Raw genomic sequence first — 14,279 nt, 5'->3', positions numbered from 1 at the left:
TAACTCTTCGAGAGGCCTTGTACAACAACAACACCATATTCTATCAAAGATAGGAGGACAATCCCTTCTTGTAACTTATGAACAACTTACTTTAATTCGTAGTACTCCTAATAACTGCTTTTATAGTCTCCTTTTACGGTGCGACGTTTAGCGAGCATCAAAGCGAACTAATTCTCAAACAAGCAGCCATAACTACTCAGGTTCCGAGGAATAGGTTCCAATCACCATTAATGAGAACTACTTATGACATGACTTTAATCTCTTAGAGTGTTCTCATGGTCAATCCGATACAAGATCCAATAAGTATCTATGCAAATGATTTCTGACATCCAGTCCATCTAGTTCAAGAAACTGAACTATAAATCAACTTGCAATCTAATCTTCATTAGTCATTGGTCGTCCAACCTTTCAATGACCTAGATTAGGGATCCTTTTGTGACTTCAATATTCAAGTTCACTTATGGGTGTTTCTTTGTCAAAGAATCCATCTTGACATCCCATTTGAATGGTTTGAATCACTTGGACTTTCTCATTTAATACTAAACCAAGATTAAATGAATATGAAATACAATTTCACAAATGATAAATGTTTAAACCAAATGCTTACCAATTTGTGGGCCTCTAACCCAAAATCAAGCATTTAATGTTTTACAAATATAGGCCTTTCACCCAATACTTAAAACATTCATGGAACTAAAACTTGATTCTATTTCTGCATATGAGTGTTGTATCTCATTCGATTCAGAGGTCTAGTTTATCATACTTTGCTATTCTTAGCATCTTTTCTATCGAAAGCCTTTCGAATTAAGATGAAAATATCTTTGAATGTGTTTATAGAATGATCTAGTCTTTCACTGCTGTTTAGAATGATAATCATGTTTAAAATAGAAAATCATCCAGATAGCAGACTTGTGATCAACCTGAGTTACGTTCATGGAAGAACTCCCACTAAAACAATTCCCTTTTATTGCGTCTTAGGCAATAATGAATTCATTTCAATTATATAGAATTTCAAATGATGCTTCCCTTTTGGAATACTCTAACCAGTTCACAGAGATGTGGGAGATACATCTTTCAACTAAGAACTTAGAAACTAATCATTGATTCAGTTTCCCATGCATCACATATGGTTTAGAACCTATGTTACCACCTTTTAATCACGACGTCTAATTGCCCTTGTATGTTTGTGGTTTGCCTAACAATAAGATTCAACTTTTGCTTAGGCAAATGCATGTAGCATCAAAACTTTAGTTCATCTTCACTTCCTCTTATCAAGTGCTCATCCTACATATCCAAATGTATCGGATATTCTTGATATTTTTCTAATGATCTTTGATCTAGATCAATAGAGATTGGTATAAACTCGTCACGATCCAACGTTCACGAGTTATCTTGGCTATCTATATATCACATCATACATGATTGATTGTCATGCAAAAACTATTCGCATTTTAAAATCTATCCATGTAACTTTTAGCTTTATTCTGTTTCAAGAGATACTGAATCTTGCTAAAATCTTGGCATTGCCATGTGTTATAAGGTGAAGGCACCTCTTTAAGGTCCTTCATGCTTAACTTTAGTAATAACAACCTAGATTTATACTTATTTAAAGCATTCATTACTTAGACTTACTCATATGGGTTGAGAGTCTCTTTTGAGTTTCTCAATTGTGTTTGATTTAGTAATTACTTCTACATAATCCAAACAACGCTTTAGATCCTATCCAATTGATCTTTAACCTAGTATGTTCTAAGTTTCGCCATGGTTCTAATATTGAAAAATACTTTCAAATTTAACCATTTAGAATTTGAATGTCATTTTAAATAGAGAGATATGTGTCTCATATTTATAGAACCAATAAACTTGACTTAGCTCCCACTAAACTCCTCATCTACAAGATGATCCATATTTTCATAGAGCCATGATTGCTCAATAGCCTTGTTGAAAAATATGTTCCAATTCCCACTTGCATGTTTTAATCTACGAATAGATTTCTTAAGCTTGCTCTTTTATCTAGCATCCAAAACTTTTACATTGTGTGATGTACACAATTCCTTTCTACAAGTCCAATTGAGGAAGGTGTTTCGTTTTCCAATTGCTATATTGCCATATGCAATTATTGCTAGATTTATCCAAAATAGGTCAAGCATTCCGACTTGGTGAAAAGGATTTCAACATTATCAATGCCGTGAAGTTGTTTATAATCGTTAACCACCAATCTAGCTTTTCTTTTGTATGTGTATACAATATCATCTTTGTATGTTTTGAAAACATGCTTGCAACCAATGGGAGTGAATCCTTTATGAAAATCAACGTTATATGTTTAGAAAACATGGTTGCAACTAATGGGAGTGAACCCTTTATGCAAATCAACTAAATCATAGATTTGATTCTTTAAGATGAAGTTATTTCGGATAAAATGGCCTCAAACCATTTTATATGGCCTCGAACCATACTTATGTTTCTGATGGCCTCAAACCATACTTGGGAATTTTAATTAGTCGTAGCTAACTTGTAAGTCGTATGTTCTTGAAGCACTTCCAAAGTCTTCATAGTTTTCATAGTTTTCATTCCTCAAGATATCTATGTATCTATCTTGGTTAAATTCTATCCTTATACGATTTACATAGGTATTGAACATCAAACATTAGTGTCTATAAAGACATCACTCAAGTCCTTTGAGTATTAGGATTCTCTTGAAGCACTTCCAAAGTCTTCCTGAAGCTCTTCCAAAGGCTTCTAAGTACGGAGCTTTTCCAAAGACTCCTAAGTATCCTACTTTGTTTGTTGCTTGACTCAAAGTTCTTTTGCGGTCACTTCGATGTCATTTTTCTCTCACTTTCCCTTTGGAAATATAATGGTTTCCTAAAAGACATCATCTAGAGCAACAACCATATGTTCTCAGATTTGTGGTAGAATCAATACCTTTTGTTTCTATGAGTCGCTCATAAAGAAACATATATCTATTCTTGAGTTTGTTTGATGTAAACACTAACTCCCACTGGGTTTGACAACCCTAGATATATATACTGACAAGATGTACTAAACCAAAGTTCAATCCTTATGACATCTTATCCTTAGCTGTGACTAGCGGTGCAAATGAGCCGAGCCAGTCAATAAACTACTCGGGCTCGGGCTCATTTAAAGCTCGTTCATGTTCGTTCATTTATTAAATGAGCCGAGCTTGAACAACTTTTGAAGCTCGCTTAATAAACGAGCTTGAACATGAACATAGGTATGATCGTTCATTTAAGTTCATGAACAACTCGTTCATTTATGTTCATGAACAACTCGTTCATTTATGTTCATGAACAACTCGTTCATTTATGTTTGTGACCAAGTTCGTCTAGTTATGTTATGTATCATATTTTACCATATATACGTTTTTCAAGTATAAATAAAAACCATGTTTTTGACTTTTGAAATCTATAATAGAATAAAAATATTTTGAAATAAAATTTGAATTGCTAAATTAGTGCTCTTTGACTCTTTCTAAACTTTTAATTTGTTTATCAAATAAAGTAATGTACTTTAATATTTATTATTAGATATGATTATAATTTGTTAGATTTTCAAGTGGTTATACTCTAAAGCTCGTTTAAGAAAGCTCGTTCATGAAAAAAGCTCGTTTATAAACTCGGCTCAATTAATAAATAAGTCGTTCGCGAACTGTTTGCGAACACGAAATCTTTTAAATGAACCGAGCTTGAACAGATTTTTGAGCTCGGTTAAAAGCTCGGGATCGGGCTCGGGCTCGCATAAGTTAAATGAACACGAATATGAACAGGGTAAATCTCGGCTCGGCTCGGCTCGTTTGCACCCCTAGCTATGACAACTTTGTTTAGTGTGATAGTCACTTGAGAGTATCATTTAGAAACTATATAGGAAAGTAGTCGTGATTATCGTTAATCAAGCAGATTTCGATTCCTCCATTTGGACATACCATATTCTTTTGGAGCTTTGATTGTTATAATGCCATATAAGCAATCTAGATAATCTTTTGGCTCATGCAAACATCACTTTGATTCTGTCTAGATGTTCCAAAATTCTTGCCAAGTTGATTTTATACCCTTTTGTGAATCGCATTGAAGCATTTCACATATTTCACTTTGAGTAAATATAGCCATATTTTCTCAAGTCCTTGTGAAATAGATAAGTCATAAAATCCATCTTTGGCCCATGAACATAATTGTCTAGAATCTTCTAATAATAGTCCATTTCGATGTCATGTTCAACAAGCAAGACCCACGTGTCTTAAATTAACCAACTTTCAGAAATCCATGCCATGGAATCTTAGAATGTTGTCTTGTTGATATGGTCGTATGACATTGCCAAAGATATGTGGAACACAAATCAAAATATTTGATTTGAACCTTCTGAAATTTGAATGTGAAGAGATTTGTTTGTTTATTAATCAATCATATGACTCAACCCTTAAATGACCATTTCATTCAAATAAACACTCAACGAATGTTTTTGTTTACTTTGAATGCGAGTCTTTCTGTTGTCCAAACAGAAATTATTTATGATGATTAATGAAACATAATACCATTAAATTCCAGCCTTTAGAAGGACTTTAAAACAAACATGATGACTCTACAATTAATGTAGCACAACTTTGTTTCATTTTTCACTTGTAGGTCAATAACTAGACTTAGCTTCCGGAATTTGAGTTCTTAACAAGAGTAACAACCTCAAGCGGTAATCTAATACTATAGGAGTTTATTTTCTAAGTCGTTTCTCTTTAACTTAAACTTTTAGGTAGAAATTGAATCTTGAATTCATTTCTTTTGTTCCCGTTTCCTATTCTTTCTTGCACGTTTTCTTATAGTCCAAAAGATTTTACTCTTTGCTTGATCTTCTCACTTTGTTATGCCTAAAAAGTCCCTTTCTTTTATTCACTTTGAATGATAACATCCAATGAGTCTAGTTCATTTATCGAATCAAAAGAAAATTGGTTGTTAACCATTGGTTATACATGAGTCTTTAACTCAATACTTCATTATTCCAAAACTACCAAGTATTCTGAATATATGAGGTCCAATTGGTCTACCATTCAAATTTTAGTTTGAAAACAACAATGAAGATCACTATAAGAAAATAGCATTCAAGATACTCTCTCATTCTCCTTTTCTTTGAGAATATCTCTCAAAATTAGTTACTAATCGATCGAGGAAATATCGCAGTTCTATTATCCGAACGCAATAAAGTTGAAGATTTACGATTCTACAAAATGAACTAGCAAAGAAAACATTTATCATACTTTAATAACTTGAATAAAAACATTCACGCAATCATTAAATCTATTAAACATTTCATTCATGCAAAAAATAAAACATGTTCCATTATGAATGAAACGATTCCAAGACCCTAAAAGTCCTAAATCCTTAAGCAGCTTTGGCATGTCTTAAGTCTTTTAAGATTCTAGGTAAGCAAAACCTATTGCTAGTAATCTCCAAATTACTCTTGGTTAATAAATTAATACCATAATTTATCCCATTGCCACAACATATGCCATTGTTGTTTGAGTTACAACCCCAATCAACGTGTTCCTTTGGGATACCTTACCATCTAAGTCAACTAAAATAGCACCTCGCTTTGGCGGAAACCTACTACCTTAGATCCTTAGATTTTTGTAAGTGCTTGATTTGTAAGGCAATTATAAACTCAATATTACTTTGGACCTAGTTGTTTCTATGTTGGTTCGATTATTTAGTGAACTAAATCTAATCGAGCATACAAACAACATCCATGCATAAAATACATTCATTCACAATATATATAGTGCTTAAATAAACTTTGGTGAACTAGTATGGCCTAAAACTTTGTCTTGAAGCATTCCATCTTCTTCACCTTGTTAGCTTGGCATCGTCTTGAACTTCATTCAATATGCTAACTTAAAGTTCTAAACTAGAAATACTTGAAATAATTAAAAATTACATCAAAATTTCAATGGTACGCAGACCATATTTAAAACTTTACATTCAAAGATAAAACGGTTCGCAGACCGTATTTAACTATCATAGATTGGCCATACTAGTCACTTGAGTACCTGCATTACATAAAATATACATTCTATGCATTCATCCATTCGTATCCTAAAATGAATGGCCCAAATAAATACGCAAGTATTTACGTGATTTATTTAAAAATCACGTTCACCTAAAACGCGTCCTAAAAGATTAAACAATTCCGAATTATTAATCCTTAGAATTTATTCTAATCAAAATTTAATTTAATTAAAATAATATTTCGCTACGAAAATAATTAAAATAATTATTTCATTTTAATTTCATTAAGCGGCTCCCACTCAAACCAATATTTCATTTCGGATAATTTAATTACAAATATTTAATTTAACTCATGGCTCGGCCCAAGTGTAGACACCTACTTTTGTCCCCATTCCCGAAAGGGAAGGTTCGATGATGAGAACATAAATCTCCACTTGACAACGCATCTCCTATAAAATAACGAATCTCAATTCCCCTTTTCATTTCACCCGAAACCCGCTATTTATAGAAACCTGCTATTTATGGAAACCTGCTAAAAATAGTAACTGCCGTAATGGGTAGTTGTTAAAAGTGGCAAGTCATAAAAGATAGAAACCTGTCAGAATTAGGTGTTACACTCCAACATAAATCCTAAATGAGATAGAAATTGCGAGAGAATCCTATTCCTAATACGATTCGAAAATAAGAGTTACGTATTAATTAAAATCCTAACGAGCCTAGAGTTCGTAACGGGCCCAGACGCATTCCGTCATAAAATTAATAAGCACTAAAAGACTCGATTAAGTCTCATACACTTCGGATTCTAGGAATCCGAATCTGACTAAGAAAACAGCCCAAACATCAATTTCAACGCCCAGCCCTGGGCGCTGAAATTGCATGGATCCTATTTTCAACGCCCAGAGCTGGGCGTCGTAATCTTTGACGCCCAGCCTTGTGCGCTGAAAATACCTGGGACGTGTTTTTTCCTAATTCCTCGAGGATTAGAGTTCTACAATTCTATCTTTCCACGAACTCTTTTCTATAAATAGGCCCCTAAGTTCGACGTGAAAACGACAACACACAATTATATTTCTGAGTATTGACTCTAAACCCCTAAGCGTAAGCCTCACGCTGCAAAACTGATCACGCGTTCTGTCGCAATCGATCCATAAATCGAACAGAACGTATCCCGTCCCATAATTTGAGATTCGTTAAATAAAAGGAGAAATAGCAAAGTCAAAGTGGTTAGTTTTTCTGAGAACCGTGACACACCTCTCAAGGGTGCGTCGTAATGTGTCCCTTTTCTATGATTTAATTGCTTTCCTCGCCCTTTTATGAACTGTTAAACTAACTAAATCTGATTGTTCGATCACGCCTAATAAATATGATATTTTTGGGAAATTGGATTATCATGCTAGGTCCCTTAAAACAATCTAAATCAGATAATCGCGTTCGATCTAGTACTATATGTTGCATATTGTTAAAATCAACTCAGATTAGTTTAATAGTTAACGCATGTCCCTTCAATTATTTATGCTGAGCTAGTAAGGATATCCTGCCTCTGGAATTATCGAAGAGAGAGTACTCCTCTTGGTAGTTACAGTCCCCCGAACCCTCAATCTCTACCCTGCGGGTGTACGTTGAGCGATCCCCACCACCAGGGATCACAAGGGAACCTACGGCCGTCGTGGTCAAACATAATTGCACTCCCTTTATGTCACGATAACCGGGTTTTGTCAGTTTTTCTCATTGTCGTTAAAAACTGAATGGCGACTCCTATATTACTAGTCAATTGGGTGTAAACTCACAGGAAATCCAATTACACTTGATTTGACAAAAAGAAGCGTCACACCCACGAGGGACGAGGTCACGCATTAGCCTCGTGCTTTTTCGACCCCCTCACAGTGGCGACTCCGCTGGGGATAGTGAAGGAAATACTCGTGCTTGTAGGTAATCAAAATAGCCGAAGGGTGAAACGATCCTACCCCGCGTTTATTTCCCCATCAAGTTGGGACGACCTGAAAATCAGCATATTAATGTGAACGGGCAGAACCGCATAACGAATCTTGGCTCCCTTGGCGTTTCATCTCGGGAGTTGGGACTAAGGATACCCATCGCCAACCGGGGGGTGCATACGCTTCGAATGTTGTCCACTCGACACTTTCTCTAGTAGTACACCCGTCCCAAACCCAATCGCTCGCCCACTAGGTCCCTCTCGCCTGCACGCCCCCTTGACTTGCACTTGCGGGTTGGCCTTCTGGGACGAAATTCGTCTGTTGAAAGCACTACCCCGACCGGGGCATGTGGTGGATATGCGATAGAAGCGGTACCAAGCCAGGCGCAAATAACTACCCATAGAAGCCTATCATAAACTACATGACATATTATTATTGCCTCATGATGGAATGTTAGTTATGTGTAGCGAAATATATGATTGCGTGTGACAAGCTATCCTAGAAAAACCAACAACCTTAAAAATTGCCCAAACATTCATAAACCAATTTGCCAAAGAGTTATACCGAAATACGTGTTCTACAAACCCGAACGATCGCCACAAAAATAAGCGACGCTCGGGATGTCCTGTAACGAATCCCACAAACGCTGCACAACGCGTAAAGGACGTTATTAGGCAAGCACGCAAAATCGAAGTCGCATAAACAAAAGTAGACGCAAACAGAAAACGAGAACCAGCCAGGGACGCATTTTCAACGCCCCTGGCTGGGCGCCAGAATTTCTCACGCCCGACGCTGGGCGCTGTAGACACCTACTTTTGTCCCCATTCCCGCAAGGGAAAGGTTCGATGATGGAAGCATAAAAACTCCACTTGACAACGCATCTCCTATAAAATAAACGAATCTCGATTCCCCATTTCATTTCACCCGAAACCTGCTATTTATGGAAACCTGCTAAAAATAGTAAACTGCCGTAAAAGGTAGCTTCTAAAAGTGGCAAATCATAAAGGATAGAAACCTGTCAGAATTAGGTGTTGCATTCCAACATAAATCCTAAATGAGATAGAAAACCGCGAGAATCCTATTCCTAATGGGATTCGGAAATAAGAGTTACGTATTAATTAAAATCCTAACGAACCTAGAGTTCGTAACGGGCCCAGACGCATTCCGTCATAAAAATTGATACGCGCTAAAAGACTCGAATTAATCTCAAACTCTACGGATTTCAGGAATCCGAATCTGACAAAGAATTCGGCCCAGACATCACTTTCAACGCCCAGAGCTGGGCGCCGAAATCTTTGACGCCCAGCCCTGGGCGCTGAAATTGCATGGATCTCTATTTTCAACGCCCAGCCCTGGGCGCCGAAATCTTTGACGCCCAGAGCTGGGCGCCGAAATTACCTGGGACGTGTTTTTTCCTAATTCTTTATGGATTAGAACTCTGCAATTCTATCTTTCCACGAACTCTTCCCTATAAATAGGTCCCTAGTTTCGACGTGAAAGAACACACAACAACACATAATATGCTCTGAGTATTGACTCTAAACACCTTAGCCTAAGCCTCTCGCTGCGAAACTGTTCACGCGTTCTGTCGCAATCGATCCATAAATCAAACAGAACGTATCCTGTCTCATAATCGAGATTCGTTAAATAAAAAGGAGAAATAGCAAAGTCAAAGTGGTTAGTTTTCTGAGAACCGTGACGCACCTCTCAAGGGTGCGTCGTAATGTGTCCCTTTTCGATGATTTAACCGCTTTCCTCACCCTTTTTATGAACTGTTAAACTAACCTAATATGATTGTTCTACCACGCCTAACAAATATAATATCTTTGGGAAATCGGATTATCATGCTAGGTCCCTTAATGTTATTTAAATCAGATAATCACGATCGAATTAGTATTATATGTTGCATATTGCTAAAATCAATTCAGATTAGTTTAATAGTTAACACATGTCCCTTCAATTATTTATGCTGAGCTAGTAAGGATATCCTGCCTCTGGAGTTATCGACGAGCGAATTACTCCTCTCGGTAGTTACAGTCCCCCGAACCCTCAATCTCTACCTTGCGGGTGTATATTGAGAGATCCCCACACCAGGGATCACAAGGGAACCTACGGCCATCGTGGTCAAACATAATTGCACTCCCTTTATGTCATGATAACCGGGTTTTGTCAGTTTTTCTCATTGTCGTTAAAAACTGAATGGCGACTCCTATATTACTAGTCAATTGGGTGTATACTCACAGGAAATCCAATTACACTTGATTGAATAAAAAGAATCGTCACACCCACGAGGGACAGGTCACACATTAGCCTCGCGCTTTTCCGACCCCCTCACAGTGGCGACTCCACTGGGGATAGTGAAGGAAATACTCGTGCTTGTAGGTAATCAAAATAGCCGAAGGGTGAAACGATCCTACCCCGCGTTTATTTCCCCATCAAGTTGGGACGACCTGAAAATCAGCATATTAATGTGAACGGGCAGAACATCATAACGAATCTCGGCTCCCTCGGGAGTTGGGACTAAGGATACCTTTTTCGCCAATAGGGGGATGCATACGCCGCGCATGTTTCCCACTCGGTACTTGTGCAGGTAGTACACCTATCCCGAACCCAATCGCTCGCCCATTAGGTCCCTCTCGCCTGCATGCCCCCTTGGCTTGCACTTGCGGGTTGGCCTCTTGAGCGAAATTCGTCTGTTGAAGACACTACCTCGACCGGGGCATGTGTTGGATCTACGATAGAAGCGGTACCAAGCCAGGCGCAAATAAACTACCCATAGAAACCTATCATAAACTACGTGGCATATTTAATTTTCAAATCCATGTTTGTAATGTAGTTATGTGTAGCGAAATATGTGATTTTGTGTGACAAACTATCCTAGAAAACCAACGACCTTAAAAATTGCCCAAACATTCATAAACCAATTTGCTAAAGAGTTATACCCAAATACGTGTTCCACAAACCCGAACGATCGCCACAAAAATAAGCGACGCTCGGGATGGCCTGTAACGAATCCCGCAAACGCTGCACAACGCGTAAAGGACGTTATAAGGCAAGCACGCAAAATTAAAGTCGCAAAAACAAAAGTAGACGAAAACTGAAAACGAGTACCAGTCAGGGACGCATTTTCAGCGCCCCTGGCTGGGCGCCAAAATTTCTCACGCCTACTTCTGGGCGCCGAAGTTGCTGCCTGGCCTTTTGGTCAGGCACAACAGCCTCGGTGCCCGCGCATAAAAAAAAATATGTACCTAGCAAAAAAAAGACTTTTCGAAAAAATTGCTACGAGGGCGTAAGAAAAGCACTCGATTTCAAAAGCGACTCGTAAAAAATTAATAACTCTTTGCGTTGTTGTTAGGCCTCCTACGACGACAATGCTCGGCACTAAAAACCGAGCATGCTAATTAAACCTTGAATGTCACATGGGCGAAGTATTCAAAAAATAAATGTTCGAATAAAGTCTTCAAAAAATAAATGTTCAAATAAATCCGAGTCTAGACTAGGCTATGCCAAAATACAATCCGAATCCTAAGTCTTAGTTGTCTTATCCATAGAATCGGTCCTAATGCTTGGTGTCGTTCTGCAAATTAAAAGGTTAAACCATATTGAGTCTCCCTTCCTAACATTTAAATCAATAAGCACCCATATGTAATTGTCATCCCTTGCTAAGAATCCACGGCCTCAATACTCTCTCACCAATAAAAAGAATATACTATAGTATTTGTAAAATGGAAACAGTCACATTCTGGAAATCATCCCCCATAGTCGCACAACCCCAAAGTGAACCTAAGGTGTCAATACCATTGGCAAGAAAAATTAATGGCCTCAAGGCTTATAATCACATTGGGTCACGACTATCATAGTCCTCTCGAGTCACTCACTCCTTGGAATACTATTAAGTACGGACTAAAAGATTTTCCATGAATGCAACATGACCAACCATGAAAATACCCAAATCGGCATACCAGTAGGGCTACCATTGGGGTAAAGCAATACACACTAAGAGAGAAGCCGCACTAATGATTCTAGTCTTGCAAAAATAAAAATTCGATCTCCCCAATTAACTACCTTGCCAACATTAAACAAAATGGCACATGACGAATGAACACCCAAGGGTTAAAATCTAAAGTGTCAACCAACGAAAGTTATGGTCCAATTAGCCTAAGTCTGAGAGTTGCTTGGTCAATTGTTATAGGCTTACGCCACGTCATTATTTTGAGTCTAGGTCACCTCCTTGTATTCATACACGGGTTATAATCAGAAAAATTAATGAAAATTCGAGTCTAAATCACAACTTCCAATTAAATCCCGAAAACTGGAATCTGAAAAGAAGCAAAAAAAATTATTCGATGTAATTCTTTCGTTAAATTTCAATAAGGTAAAAACAACATTTTTGAATCAACGCTATTTGCACATTTTAAGATACGACTAAATACGCTTGCAAAGTAAGACAATTTAAAAGGTCCACCCTAGGCCCACTAAAGCTAAAGGTCCACCCTAGGCCTACTAAAATTAAAGGTCCACTATAGGCCTACCAAACGAGGCTCACTCAGTCTCACCTCGTGACTCAAAGACTACAACCATCTCCCTTTTAGCCCAAATTAAAAATTGAAGAATTCATGTTGGGGAGGAATCCCAAGGAAAAAAGAAAGAAAAAATAGAAAGAGAAAAGGGAGAGCGAAAAGAGCAAGCCAGGAAATACTTATCCCGTAGTGCAACATTTACCTAAGTAAACGAAGGAAAAGAATTGAGTCAACCAATCCAAATCATAAAATTCTACGATGTCTACCCTTTCCAATCCTTATGCTCTTAGACGCCTTCGCTCTGGGGTCCCTGTTCAGCTCATTTTAACCTATCCGTGTTCTCATTGCCATGACCCAAGAAACCATTACCTCGACTCTTGTTCTTGAACTCGTTGTCAACCGCAAACCACGCACGGCCATTGACACGTGCGTCATACCCATTATTTCCAAAGCCCGAACCTGTTCTTACGCCACCATTAGCATAATGACCATATAACTTGTGTGGATACATCCTATACCCTTGAGCTGTCCCCATGCTATTCATTGTCCTTGGTTGATGTAATCCTCGTGCTCGACTAACACCTATACAACTTATCCTATCTCATTCAACACGTTTTTCAAACCGTCTTGAGTCACGAATAAAAAAGAAGACAAATGAAAAGTACAAAAAATAATAAATAATAAAAAAACGAACTTTGCAAAGCGCCTTTAAAAATTCGTTTAAAAATAAAAAGAACATTTAGCGCACAAAAAAAAGATTCACAAATATTTGGCACAAAACCAAAAAATCTGTTTGGCCTCGCGCTTTTTTCGACCCCCTCACAGGCGCTGAAGTTGCTGTTTGGCCTTCTGGTCAGGCGCAGCAGCCTCGGTGCCCGCGAAAAAGAAAACACGTAGCAAAAAAAACCGTTCGTAAAAAATTTGCTGCGAGGGCGTAAGAAAAGCACTCGATTCTAAAAGCGACTCATAAAAAAGAATAACTCTTTGCGTCGTTGTTAGGCCTCCTACGACGACAATGCTCGGCATCAAAACCGAACATGCTAATAATTATGAATGTCACATGGGCAAAGTATTCAAAAATAATGTTCAAATGAAGTTTTTAAGGAAAAATAATGTTCGAATAAAAAGTAAATCCGAGTCTAGACTAGGCTATGCCAAAGTACAATCTAAATCCTAAGTCTTAGTTGTCTTATCCATAGAATCGGTCCTAATGCTTGGTGTCGTTCTGCAAGTTAAAAGGTTAAACCATATTGAGTCTCCCTTCCTAACATTTAAATCAATAAGCACCCATATGTAATTGTCATCCCTTGCTAAGAATTTACGGCCTCCATGCTCTCTCTCACCAATAAAAAAGAATATATTATACAATTCAAGTATTTGCAAAATGGAAACAGTCACATTCTGAAAATCATCCCTCCATAGTCGCACAACCCCCAAAGTGAGCCTAAGGTGTCAATACCATTAGCAAAAAAATTAATGGCCTCAAGGCTCAAGATCACATTGGGTCACGACTATCATAGTTCTCTCGAGCCACTCGCTCCTTTAAATACTCTTAAGTACGGACTAAAAGATTTTCCATGAATGCAACATGACCAACCATGAAAATACCCAAATCGGCATACCATAAGGCTACCATTGGGGTAAAGCAATACACACTAAGAGAGAAGCCTCACTAATGATTCTAGTCTTGCAAAAATAAAAATTCGATCTCCCCAACTAACTACCTTGCCAACATTAAGCAAAATGGCGCATGACAAATGAACACCCAAGGGTTAAAATCTAAAGTGTCAACCAACGAAAGTTATGGTCCAATT

The sequence above is a fragment of the Spinacia oleracea genome, chromosome 2 (assembly GCF_020520425.1).
Source record: "Spinacia oleracea cultivar Varoflay chromosome 2, BTI_SOV_V1, whole genome shotgun sequence".
Classification (NCBI taxonomy): domain Eukaryota; kingdom Viridiplantae; phylum Streptophyta; class Magnoliopsida; order Caryophyllales; family Amaranthaceae; genus Spinacia; species Spinacia oleracea.
This window is presented reverse-complemented; position numbering follows the sequence as displayed.